This window comes from Petromyzon marinus, chromosome 60 (genome assembly GCF_048934315.1).
Source record: "Petromyzon marinus isolate PM22_M1 ecotype Great Lakes invasive population chromosome 60, UKy_Petmar_22M1.pri1.0, whole genome shotgun sequence".
NCBI classification, from domain to species: Eukaryota; Metazoa; Chordata; class Hyperoartia; order Petromyzontiformes; family Petromyzontidae; genus Petromyzon; species Petromyzon marinus.
In genome coordinates this window covers 1,608,799-1,621,113 of record NC_133726.1, presented here as the reverse complement: position 1 = coordinate 1,621,113, position 12,315 = coordinate 1,608,799, and the positions used below count along the sequence as shown (strand labels likewise).

General features: G+C 49.0%; 1 protein-coding gene across 2 annotated transcripts in view; it reads right to left on the bottom strand.

Annotated features, from left to right (window-relative positions):
• LOC116955576 (uncharacterized) overlaps positions 1-11,549 on the bottom strand; it is a 40,668-nt gene extending 29,119 nt beyond the window's left edge. The window contains exon 1 of one of the 2 annotated variants that reach the window (XM_032976718.2): positions 11,336-11,549. The gene's annotated coding sequence lies outside the window, so the exon portion shown is untranslated. Of the gene's footprint in view, positions 1-10,608; positions 11,025-11,335 lie in introns of those variants that run through there. The other variant, XM_032976717.2, reaches the window with a different exon arrangement.
• Positions 11,550-12,315: the final 766 nt, after the last annotated feature.

Genomic DNA, 12,315 nt, shown 5'->3' with positions numbered 1-12,315 from the left:
GCCCGGCGTAGAAGCGAGAGAAAGCGGCTGTGCCACTGACGAAGACGGACCGATGATGCATGCAGTGATGGTGAAGGAGAAATTGTTAAAAGTTGTTGTCGTTGTTGTTGTCGTCGTTGTTGTCGTTCGGGAAAAACGGAAGGAAGTGGAGAGAGAGAGGGAAGGCTCTGACGGAGCAACGTCTTGCAGACGCCACCACGAGAAGGGGTCGGTGCGCCAGGAAGATTCGGTCCACCACTCGAGCCGTCTTGGCACGAGGGGACAGAGAGAGGAAAGTGTTGCAACAACAAATCGCGAAAAATGTGCAGTGGACGCACCCACTAACTACTACTACTACGGCGGGGCTATCTACCCATGGATCGTGATGATGATGATGATACACGACACGATACACTACACTATACACTACATTATTATACAATACGATATACACTACAATACACTACACTATACACTACAATGCTATACACTATACACTACATTATTACACAATACAAAATACACTACAATACACTACACTGCTATACACTATACACTACATTATTATACACTACCATATACACTACACTGCTATACACTATACACTACATTATTATACACTACGATATACACTACAATACACTGCTATACACTACATTATTATACACTACGATATACACAAAATACACTACAATAGACTACACTGCTATACACTATACACTACATTATTATATACTACCATAAACACTACAATACACTACACTATACACTACACTGCTATACGCTATACACTATATTATTATACACTACGATATACACTACAATACACGACTATACACTGCACTGATATACACTATACACTACATTATTATACACTACGATAAACACTACAATACACTACACTATACACTACAATGCTATACACTATACACTACATTATTATACACTACGATATAAACTACAATACACTACACTGCTATACACTATACACTACATTATTATACTCTACGATAAACACTACAATACACTACACTATAAACTACTATACACGACACTATACAATACACGACTACACGCTACACTACTATACACTATAAACTACAATACACTACTATGATGTGCACTGCTAGAGTGTATTGCATTACAAGACAGAGGAAAGTGGAAAGAACAAATAATTAAAAATGTTCAGCGGACGCACTCACGACTACTACTACGACTACGGGAGATGTCTACCCATGCATGGATCGTGGTGATGATGATGATTTATAACATAAATGAACAACAAAACATGGTAAGAGGTCAATGAATTGGGAGGTCACACGACATCTGGACCACCACCACCACCCCTGTACATTCTTGAAGTGCTCTAGCAGGCCGAGAGAGTTGCATTTGGCATCAAATAGAGAAACATTCTTGATTGAGGATCGTCTCATTGTTTTAAGTTATTTATTGTTGAACCGAGACATATTCAAGGCTGTACCGGGAGCGTATGAATGGTGGGCTGGATACAAACATGACGTGGTTATTTTAAAATGCAAAATATATCAGCTATTTTTTTGGTGGGGATGGGGTGGATGGCCCATACAAAATGTGAAACCTTTTAGCTTTTAAGTTGGAATGGAGTTGAACATGACTGGTGGCAAGGTATTTTTATTCCCATTTTGGGACGTCAGATATCCGCTCACTCACTCGCCCAGTCACTCATCCACTCACCTACTTAACCACTCACCCATCGACTCACTCGCACTTACTCATCCACTCACTCACCTACTGAACCACTCACTCATGCACTCACCTACTCAACCACTCACTCATCCACTCACCTACTCAACCACTCACTCAACCACTCACTCATCCACTCACTCAACCACCTTCCCAACACTCACTCAACCACTCACCTACTCAACCACTCACTCATCCACTCAACCACTCACTCATCCACTCACTCATCCACTCACTCAACCACTCACTCAACCACTCACTCATCCACTCACCTACTCAACCACTCACTCATCCACTCACTCAACCACCTACTCAACCACTCACCTACTCAACCACTCACTCATCCACTCACCTACTCAACCACTCAGGCACTGACCCACCCACACAGCACCCTCCTCCTCCTGTCACCACGAGCGAGGAGGCATTATACCGTCAACTTTTCCCCTGGAAAACACCCAGAGATAATTATTCGCGCTACCGGGAAGTATTACACTGCGTTCGGTAAGCAAGCCTCAATGATGGTGTACGTAGGTGTGTGTGTAATGTGTGTGGTGTGTGTGTGTAATGTGTGTGGTGTGTGTGTGTAATGTGTGTGTGGTGTGTGTGTGGTGTGTGTGGTGTGTGTGTGGTGTGTGTGTAATGTGTGGTGTGTGTGTAATGTGTGTGGTGTGTGTGTAATTTGTGTGGTGTGTGTGTGTGGTGTGTGTGGTGTGTGCGGTGTGTGTGTAATGTGTGTAGTGTAAGTAATGTGTGTTGTGTTTGTGTTATGTGTGGTGTGTGTGTGTGTAATGTGTGTGGTGTGTGTGGTGTGTGTGTGGTGTGTGTGTGTGGTGTGTGTGTGTGTGTAGTGTGTGTAATGTGTGTGGTGTGTGTGGTGTGTGTTATGTGTGGTGTGTGTGTCTAATGTGTGTGGTGTGTGTGTGGTGTGTGTGTAATGTGTGTGGTGTGTGTGGTGTGTGTTATGTGTGGTGTGTGTGTGTAATGTGTGTGGTGTGTGTGGTGTGTGTGTGGTGTGTGTGTGGTGTGTGTGTTATGTGTGGTGTGTGTGAGCGAGAGTGTGTGTGTGTGAGCGAGTGTGTGTGTGAGCGAGTGTGTAAGTGTGTGTGCGAGCGTGTGTGTGTGGTGTGTGTGTAATGTGTGTGGTGTGTGTGTGGTGTGTGTGTGGTGTGTGTGTGGTGTGTGTGGTGTGTGCGTGGTGTGTGTGTAATGTATGTGGTGTGTGTGGTGTGTGTAATGTGTGTGTGTGGTGTGTGTGTAATGTGTGTGTGTGGTGTGTGTGGTGTGTGTGGTGTGTGTGGTGTGTGTGTGTGTGGTGTGTAATGTGTGGTGTATGTGTAATGTGTGTGGTGTGTGTGGTGTGTGTGTAATGTGTGGTGTGTGTGGTGTTTGTGGTGTTTGTGTAATGTGTGGTGTGTAATGTGTGTGGTGTGTGTAATGTGTGTAGTGTATGTAATGTGTGTTGTGTGTGTGGTGTGTGTAGTGTGTGTGTAGTGTGTGGTGTGTGTGTAATGTGTGGTGTGTGTGTAATGTGTGGTGTGTGTAATGTGTGGTGTGTGTAATGTGTGTGCTGTTTGTGGTGTTTGTGTGGTGTGTGTGTAATGTGTGTGTAATGTGTGTGGTGTGTGTGGTGTAATGTGTAATGTGTGGTGTGTGTGGTGTTTGTGGTGTTTGTGTAATGTGTGGTGTGTAATGTGTGTGGTGTATGTAATGTGTGTAGTGTATGTAATGTGTGTTGTGTGTGTGGTGTGTGTGTAATGTGTGGTGTGTGTAATGTGTAATGTGTGTGTAATGTGTGGTGTGTATGTGTGTGGTGTTTGTGGTGTTTGTGTGGTGTGTGTGTAATGTGTAATGTGTGTGTAATGTGTGTGGTGTGTGGTGTTTGTGGTGTTTGTGTGTATACAGGAGTGGGGTAGTGCAGGTGGCATTTCGAAGCCGGCATAAACCCGAGTTCGATTCCCGCTCACGGCCAGCACCCAGTGACGATTATCTGAACGGGTCCTGGGCCTCCCCTAGGTCGACTCAGCCTCAAACGAGTACCTGGTGTAGCGGTGTGTAAACATCGCTAGCACTAGGGAGACAAAGGCGGCCGGGCGTGGTGCTGGCCACCCACCCCCTCGTGTGCCGTGCCGGCCTTCATAGGCGCTCGCTAACAGCGCTTGCCCCCTACGGTCTGTTAAGGCTACACGGGGGATCTTTGTTTAGTATACAGGAGACCCTTGAACATCGCGGCTGGTTACCTTCTTGGAAAGTGCCTCGAAAGCCAAAACCGCGGTTCAAGACTAAAGCCTCACCTAAACCGTGGGTTTTAGCTACACGGCAGCCAAACATAGACATCGCAGGTCAAGTAAGCACCGTTACTGCATGCAAAATAAACTAAAACCAACATAAACCCTAAGCAAAAAAAAACACATTACTGCACAACAAATAGCAGAATCAATTCAGGATAAGCACGCGCGTTGACAAGCGTGCAGAAAAATCTGTTAAACACGTGCGGCCCACGTTCGCACAACGTAAAGTTGCGTGCGTTCAACAGAGTGGCTGAATTCCTTCCTCGTGTGTGCATTTGGGGTGGACTTTAAAAGTCAAAAGCCGAGTTGGCTTGTAACGCCCAGCAAGGAGACTGACGGGTTTCATGAATGCCCGCGACTAACACGGAGACTGGCAAACGTAACAATACGCAGGTGAGTGACACTGATCAACATCCAGCGGTGAACATATGATGATGGATGGTGGTGGTTATGATAAGGGCGGAGTGGCGGCCCCAATGACGGAGTGGCAGCCCCAAGGAGAGAGTGGCAGCCCCAAGGACGGAGTGGCAACCCCAAGGATGGAGTGGCAGCCCCAAGGACGGAGTGGCAGCCCCAAGGATGGAGTGGCAGGACTAAGGAGAGAGTGGCAGCCCCAAGGACGGAGTGGCAGCACTAAGGAGAGAGTGGCAGCCCCAAGGACGGAGTGGCAGCCCCAAGCAGAGAGTGGCAGCACTAAGGACGCAGTGGCAGCACCAATGATGGAGTGGCAGCACCAATGACGTAGTGGCAGCACCAATGACGTAGTGGCAGCACCAATGACGTAGTGGCAGCACCAATGACGTAGTGGCAGCACCAATGACGTAGTGGCAGCACCAATGACGTAGTGGCAGCACCAATGACGTAGTGGCAGCCCCAATGACGTAGTGGCAGCCCCAATGACGGAGTGGAAGCCCCAATAACGGAGTGGAAGCCCCAAGCACGGAGTGGCAGACCCAATGACGGAGTGGCAGCCCCAATGACGGAGTGGCAGACCCAATGACGGAGTGGCAGACCCAATGACGGAGTGGCAGACCCAATGACGTAGTGGCAGCCCCAATGACGGAGTGGAAGCCCCAAGCACGGAGTGGCAGCCCCAAGCAGAGAGATGGAACGCGAGTCCCATCGGAAGTCTTCGTGGAGGAGATGGAAGCGACAGAATGAGCCCCGGGAGTGCGACCGCTGGCTTGGCTGGATTGTTACAGAAGCGGCAGAGGCTCGGGGGAGGGCTTCATCCAGCAGCGGATTGACCACGGCTGCTGTGATGATGATGGTGGTGGTGGTGATGATGATGCTGAAGGGTGAACTTTGACCGGTGTCAAGTGAAGAAGGGGTGGTGCCGGCGGGGTCGCTATAATCTATTTGCTTGGCTACCGATTCGATTACCGCGACTCCAGTTCCGTGCTAGGATGTTTTTTGGAGAATCGATTCATGCAAATTTTATTTATGCAAAATATTCTCGAGGTTTATTTTGGTCCGCTGGGGTGATGGTGGCTGAGATGGGACTCGATATCAAAGTACACAAGGCAGTACAAACTAGACAGATGAGGCAGTACAAACTAGACAGACAGAAGAGACAGTACAAACTAGACAGACAGTAGAGACGAGGCAGTACAAACTAGACAGATGAGGCAGTACAAACTAGACAGACAGAAGAGACAGTACAAACTAGACAGACAGTAGAGACGAGGCAGTACAAACTAGACAGATGAGGCAGTACAAACTAGACAGACAGAAGAGACAGTACAAACTAGACAGACAGTAGAGACGAGGCAGTACAAACTAGACAGATGAGGCAGTACAAACTAGACAGAGAGTAGAGACAGTACAAACTAGACAGACAGTAGAGACGAGGCAGTACAAACTAGACAGACAGTAGAGACGAGGCAGTACAAACTAGGCAGATGAGGCAGTACAAACTAGACAGACAGAAGAGACGAGGTAGTACAAACTAGACAGATGAGGCAGTACAAACTAGACAGACAGTAGAGGCAGTACAAACTAGACAGTAGAGACGAGGCAGTACAAACTAGACAGATGAGACAGTACAAACCAGACAGACAGTAGAGACAGTACAAACTAGACAGACAGAAGAGACGAGGCAGTACAAACTAGACAGATGAGGCAGTACAAACTAGACAGACAGTAGAGACAGTACAAACTAGACAGACAGTAGAGACGAGGCAGTACAAACTAGACAGATGAGGCAGTACAAACTAGACAGACAGTAGAGACAGTACAAACTAGACAGACAGTAGATACGAGGCAGTACAAACTAGACAGACAGTAGAGACGAGGCAGTACAAACTAGACTGAAGAGGCAGTACAAACTAGACAGACAGTAGAGCCAGTACAAACTAGATAGACAGTAGAGACAGTACAAACTAGACAGACAGAAGAGTTGAGGCAGTACAAACTAGACAGACAGAAGAGACGAGGCAGTACAAACTAGACAGTAGAGACGAGGCAGTACAAACTAGACAGTAGAGACAGTACAAACTAGACAGACAGAAGAGACGAGGCAGTACAAACTAGACAGACAGAAGAGTTGAGGCAGTACAAACTAGACAGTAGAGACGAGGCAGTACAAACTAGACAGACAGTAGAGACAGTACAAACTAGACAGACAGAAGAGACAAGACAGTACAAACTAGACAGACAGAAGAGACAATACAGTACAAACTAGACACAGTAGAGACAAGACAGTACAAACTAGACAGACAGTAGAGACGAGGCAGTACAAACTAGACAGACAGTAGAGACGAGGCAGTACAAACTAGACAGACAGAAGAGACGAGACAGTACAAACTAGACAGACACTAGAGATGAGACAGTACAAACTAGACAGACAGTAGAGACAAGACAGTACAAACTAGACAGACAGTAGAGACAGTACAAACTAGACAGACAGTAGAGACAAGACAGTACAAACTAGACAGACAGTAGAGACGAGGCAGTACAAACTAGACAGACAGTAGAGACAAGACAGTACAAACTAGACAGACAGTAGAGACGAGGCAGTACAAACTAGACAGACAGTAGAGACAAGACAGTACAAACTAGACAGACAGTAGAGACAAGACAGTACAAACTAGACAGACAGAAGAGACGAGGCAGTACAAACTAGACAGACAGTAGAGACGAGGCAGTACAAACTAGACAGACAGAAGAGACGAGACAGTACAAACTAGACAGACAGAAGAGACGAGACAGTACAAACTAGACAGACAGAAGAGTTGAGGCAGTACAAACTAGACAGACAGTAGAGACAAGACAGTACAAACTAGACAGACAGTAGAGACGAGGCAGTACAAACTAGACAAAGCAGTCGGAACAAACTGGACAGACAAGGAAGTGTATCGATACAGTACAAACGAGATTACAATAAAACAGATAATACAGTACAGAGAAAACAGTGCAACGAGACAGTACAGATACGTCAAGATCACAGACACGGCACAAGAGTAGACGAGACAGTACACAAGAGTACAGTACTCATAAGACAACAAACTACAGACAAGACAGTACAGACAGTACAGACAAGACAGTACAGACAACAGAGACAGTACAGACAAGACAGTACAGACAGTACAGACAACAGAGACAGTACAGACAGAGACAGTACAGACAAGACAATACAGACAGTACAGACAAGACAGTACAGACAACAGAGACAGACGAGACAGTACAGACAACAGAGACAGTACAGACAAGACAGTACAGACAAGACAGTATAGACAAGACAGACAACAGCGACAGTACAGACCGTACAGACAAGAAAGACAGTACATACAAGACAGTACGTACAGTACAGACAGTACAGACAAGACAGTACAGACAACAGACAGTACAGTACGGTAAAGACAGTACAGACAAGACAGACAACAGCGACAGCACAGACCGTACAGACAAGAAAGACAGTACATACAAGACAGTACATACAGTACAGACAGTACAGACAAGACAGTACAGTACGGTAAAGACAGTACAGACAACAGAGACAGTACAGACAACAGAGACAGTACAGACAATACAGACAAGGCAGTACTAATGATAAGACAGTACAGACAGTACAGACAGTACGTACAGTAGAGACAGTACAGATAAGACAGTGCAGACCACAGAGACAGTATAGACAGTACAAACAGTGCAGACAGTACAGAGAGTGCAGACAAGACAGTACAGACGGTACAGACAAGGCAGTACTAATGACAAGACAGTATAGACAGTACAGACAAGACAGTACTAATGACATGACGTCACAATTACAAGAGTAATTGTGACGTGAAAGGGGTGATCATAGCAATGGTGGTTGATGTTGGTGATTGTGATTTAGGATCTGTGATGATGTTCAAGATGATATTGTCAAGTCATCATGATACTGATAATACATTGACATAACTCACGGTAAATGAACCATAACTAGGACTCTAACTTAAACCCTTACAGCGGACATAACCATTAACATACTCACTCACTCATCTACTCACTCACTCATCTACATACTCATTCACTCACCCACTTACTCACCTACTCACTCACCCTCTCACTCACCCTCTCACTCACTCACTCACCTACCCACTCATCTACCCACTCACTCATCTACCCACTCACTCATCTACCCACTCATCTGCTCATCCACCTACCCACTCACATACCCACCCTCTCACCTACCCTCTCACTCATCTACCCACTCACTCACCTACCCACCCATCTACCCACTCACTCACCTACCCACCCTCTCACTCACCCACTCACTCACCTACACACTCACTCACTCACCTACCCACTCACTCACCTACCCACTCACTCACCTACCCACTCACCTACCATCTCACTCACCCACTCACTCATCTTACCCATTCACTCACTCACCCATTCACCCTCTCACTCATCTACCCACTCACTCGCCCACTCACTCATCTACCCACTCACCTACCCACTCACTCATCTACCCACTCACTCACCTACCCACTCACCCACCCACTCACCTACCCACCCACTCACTCATCTACCCACCTACCCACCCACTCACTCATCTACCCACTCACTCACCCACCCACTCACCTACTCACTCATGTATCCACTCACTCGCCCACCCACTCAGCTACCCACCCACTCACCTACCCAGTCACTTGGCCACTTCAGAGTATAATTGTCCAAGTGTTGAACTTTACGCTCACACTCTGGGAGTCGCCCTGATAACTGCTGTACAGTGCCAAAGGCTAAACACAAACCACCAAGCGGCCAGCAACAAAGAGCACCATTGAAGAGTGGTCACAGCTAATAATGCGCGTAACACGTTACTCGAGTGGAGCAATGTTTGTCTAGTTTAAGAGCTTTGGGAAACCAGAGACGATTAACAAATCAGATAAGTTGTGTTACCTGCAGTGATGCGAGTGATTGGGCGAGTGGCTGGGCGAGTGAATGAGTGAGTTGGTGGGTGAATGAGTAGGTGAGTTGGTGGGTGAGTGAGAGGGTCGATGAGTGAATGAGTAGGTGAGTTGGTCAGTGAATGAGTAGGTGAGTTGGTGAGTGAATGAGTAGGTGAGTTGGTAGGTGAGTTTGAGGGTGGGTGAGTGAATGAGTAGGTGAGTTGGTGAGTGAATGAGTAGGTGAGTTGGTGAGTGAATGAGTAGGTGAGTTGGTAGATGAGTGAGAGGGTGAGTGAGAGGGAGGGTGAGTGAGAGGGTGGGTGAGTGAATGAGTAGGTGAGTTGGTAGTTGAGTGAGAGGGTGGGTGAGTGAATGAGTAGGTGAGTTGGTGAGTGAATGAGTAGATGAGTTGGTAGGCGAGTGAGCGGGTGGGTGAGTCAATGAGTAGGTGAGTTAGTGAGTGAATGAGTAGGTGAGTGAGAGGGTGAGTGAGAGGGTGGGTGATTGAATGAGTAGGTGAGTGGGTGAGTGAATGAGTAGGTGAGTGAGAGGGTGAGTGTGAGGGTGGGTGAGTGAATGAGTAGGTGAGTGGGTGAGTGAATGAGTAGGTGAGTTGGTAGGTGAGTGAGAGGGTGAGTGAGAGGGTGGGTGAGTGAATGAGTAGGTGAGTGGGTGAGTGAGTGGGTGAGTGGGTAGGTGACTGAGTGGGTAGGTGAGTGAGTGGGTAGGTAGGCGAGTGGGTAGGTGAGTGAGTGGGTGGGTGAGTGGGTGGGTGAGTGAGTGGGTGAGTGGGTAGGTGACTGAGTGGGTAGGTGAGTGAGTGGGTAGGTGAGTGAGTGGGTAGGTGAGTGAGTGGGTAGGTGAGTGAGTGAGTGGGTAGGTAGGCGAGTGGGTAGGCGAGTGGGTAGGTGAGTGAGTGGGTAGGTGAGTGAGTGCGTGGGTAGATGACTGAGTGAGTGGGTAGGTGAGTGGGTAGGTGAGTGAGTGGGTAGCGGAGTGGGCGATGGTGGTGTGTGAAGTGTACTTAGTTGATGACTACGCTGACGACGACGATCACAATGAGAGAGCAATGGTTGTGGCAGTACATTGTTACGTGACAGTGGGTTTGGGGGGGCGACAGTGCTGATGCCAACTCACAGCGCGGCAGGAGGAGAGTGACAGCCCCGGGGATAGATGTTGACAGTGACGATGGTGGTGATAGCGGTGTGACACACTCGGCGCTGGTTAGGTATTGTACTGTTACTCACCACGAGGCTGGAATCACCTCCCCTTCCTTCAACTTGGCGTCTTCACGCAGCTGACGCTTCTCCCGTGTGCCACTCAGTTCCTGCCCTCTTCTACAACCACTTCAGTCTCCCACCCCCCACCCCTCTCTTCCACCCTCCGAGAGCTCCGTCTCTGTCGAGTAGACCACCCACTCGCTCACCCACCCAGCCACTCACTCACCCAGACAGCCACTCACTCACCCAGACAGTCACTCACTCACCCACCCGCTCGCTCGCTCACTCACTCACCCAGCCACTCGCTCGCCCAGCCAGCCACTCACCCACTCGCTCACCCAGCCACTCACTCGCTCACCCAGCCAGCCACTCACCCACTCACTCGCTCGCTCACCCAGCCAGCCTCTTCCTCAATGCTTGCTCGACTATCCGGCCCAGCTGCTGCTGTGGCCACGCCCCCACGAATCGCCACGCCCCCCCCATCAATCGCCACGCCCCTCCCCCACCGCATGCAAATTACCTCCGGTGGCCCCACCCCCTCTCCCCCAGCTGTTCACCAACTACCCAATGAACACGGAGCCCTGCATTCGAGGCCACCGCCCCTTTTACACAAGGCAAATCGCCTCTGGCAGGGCTGTTTGTCGGCGAGCAAAGGCAGCGCCGGGCAACAGAAAGAAGGCGGGCAACCCCCACGGGCACACGAGGACGCGGGGTCGCCCCGAGTGGCGATGTTCACGCAGCGGCAGCGGGTTACCCGTTTGAAGGCTGAGTCGACCTAGGGGAGGCCCAGGACCGGGTTCAAGATCATCGTCGCAGGCCAAGTTGGTGGGCGCGAGCGGGAATCGAACTCGCGTGGGGGACGGCTTTTAACGCGGCAAAGGCAGCTGGCGCTAACCGCTGCACCACCACTCCCCCACCCCTCACATGCAAATTGTCCCGCCCCGCCCTCCTTTCCCACCCGCCAATCGACTCCCGAGTGTGGGTAGAAGCCACGCCCTTTTCCACGCCCCGCCCCGTCTGACTCCACCCCCCCCACCCCGCGCGAGACCGACGGCGACGTCAGCAGCGCGCCCCGCAGCCACGTGCGGGTGTTTCCCCAGCCGGAATTATGCAAATATGGGAGGCGGTGGCTTTTTATGCAAATGAATGGGAGGGCGTTAGGGGGTGTGGGGTGTAGTCGGGGCGGGGCTTGGAAGCGTGATTGACAGCTCGCTCAGGAATTCAGTTCAACTGGAATGAAGCCAGCCCCAAGCGGCCATGCGGGGTTAAGTGACCATACTTCACCACGTCGGTTAATGGTGGGAGGGGCGGGGGAGGGGAGAATCGTTTAAACAATTTTTTTTTATCACAGGTCCCGAGGGGCCGTCCATAAATGACGTCACGCGATTTTGGACGACTTTTGACCCCCCCTCGTCATACGGCGTCACAAAAAGTCAGACCCCCCCCTCAAATATGACGTCACAAAGCTCTGCCCCCCCTCCCCCCCAATTTTTTTTTATAATACATGCTTCAAATCGCTTAAAACTATTGTCATTGTAGTGCGTAGTTAATGTGGCGCTGCACTCTGATGTTGTAGGAGAAAACATTTATTATAAAGTCTATTTAATTAAGTAGAACGTGTTGTCTATATTTATTTAAAGTTGCGCATTTTGACGTGACGTCAAATGTCTGACCCCCCCCCCCCCAGGTGCGTGACGTCATTTATGGACGGCCCCTTATTGAATGTACAATCAT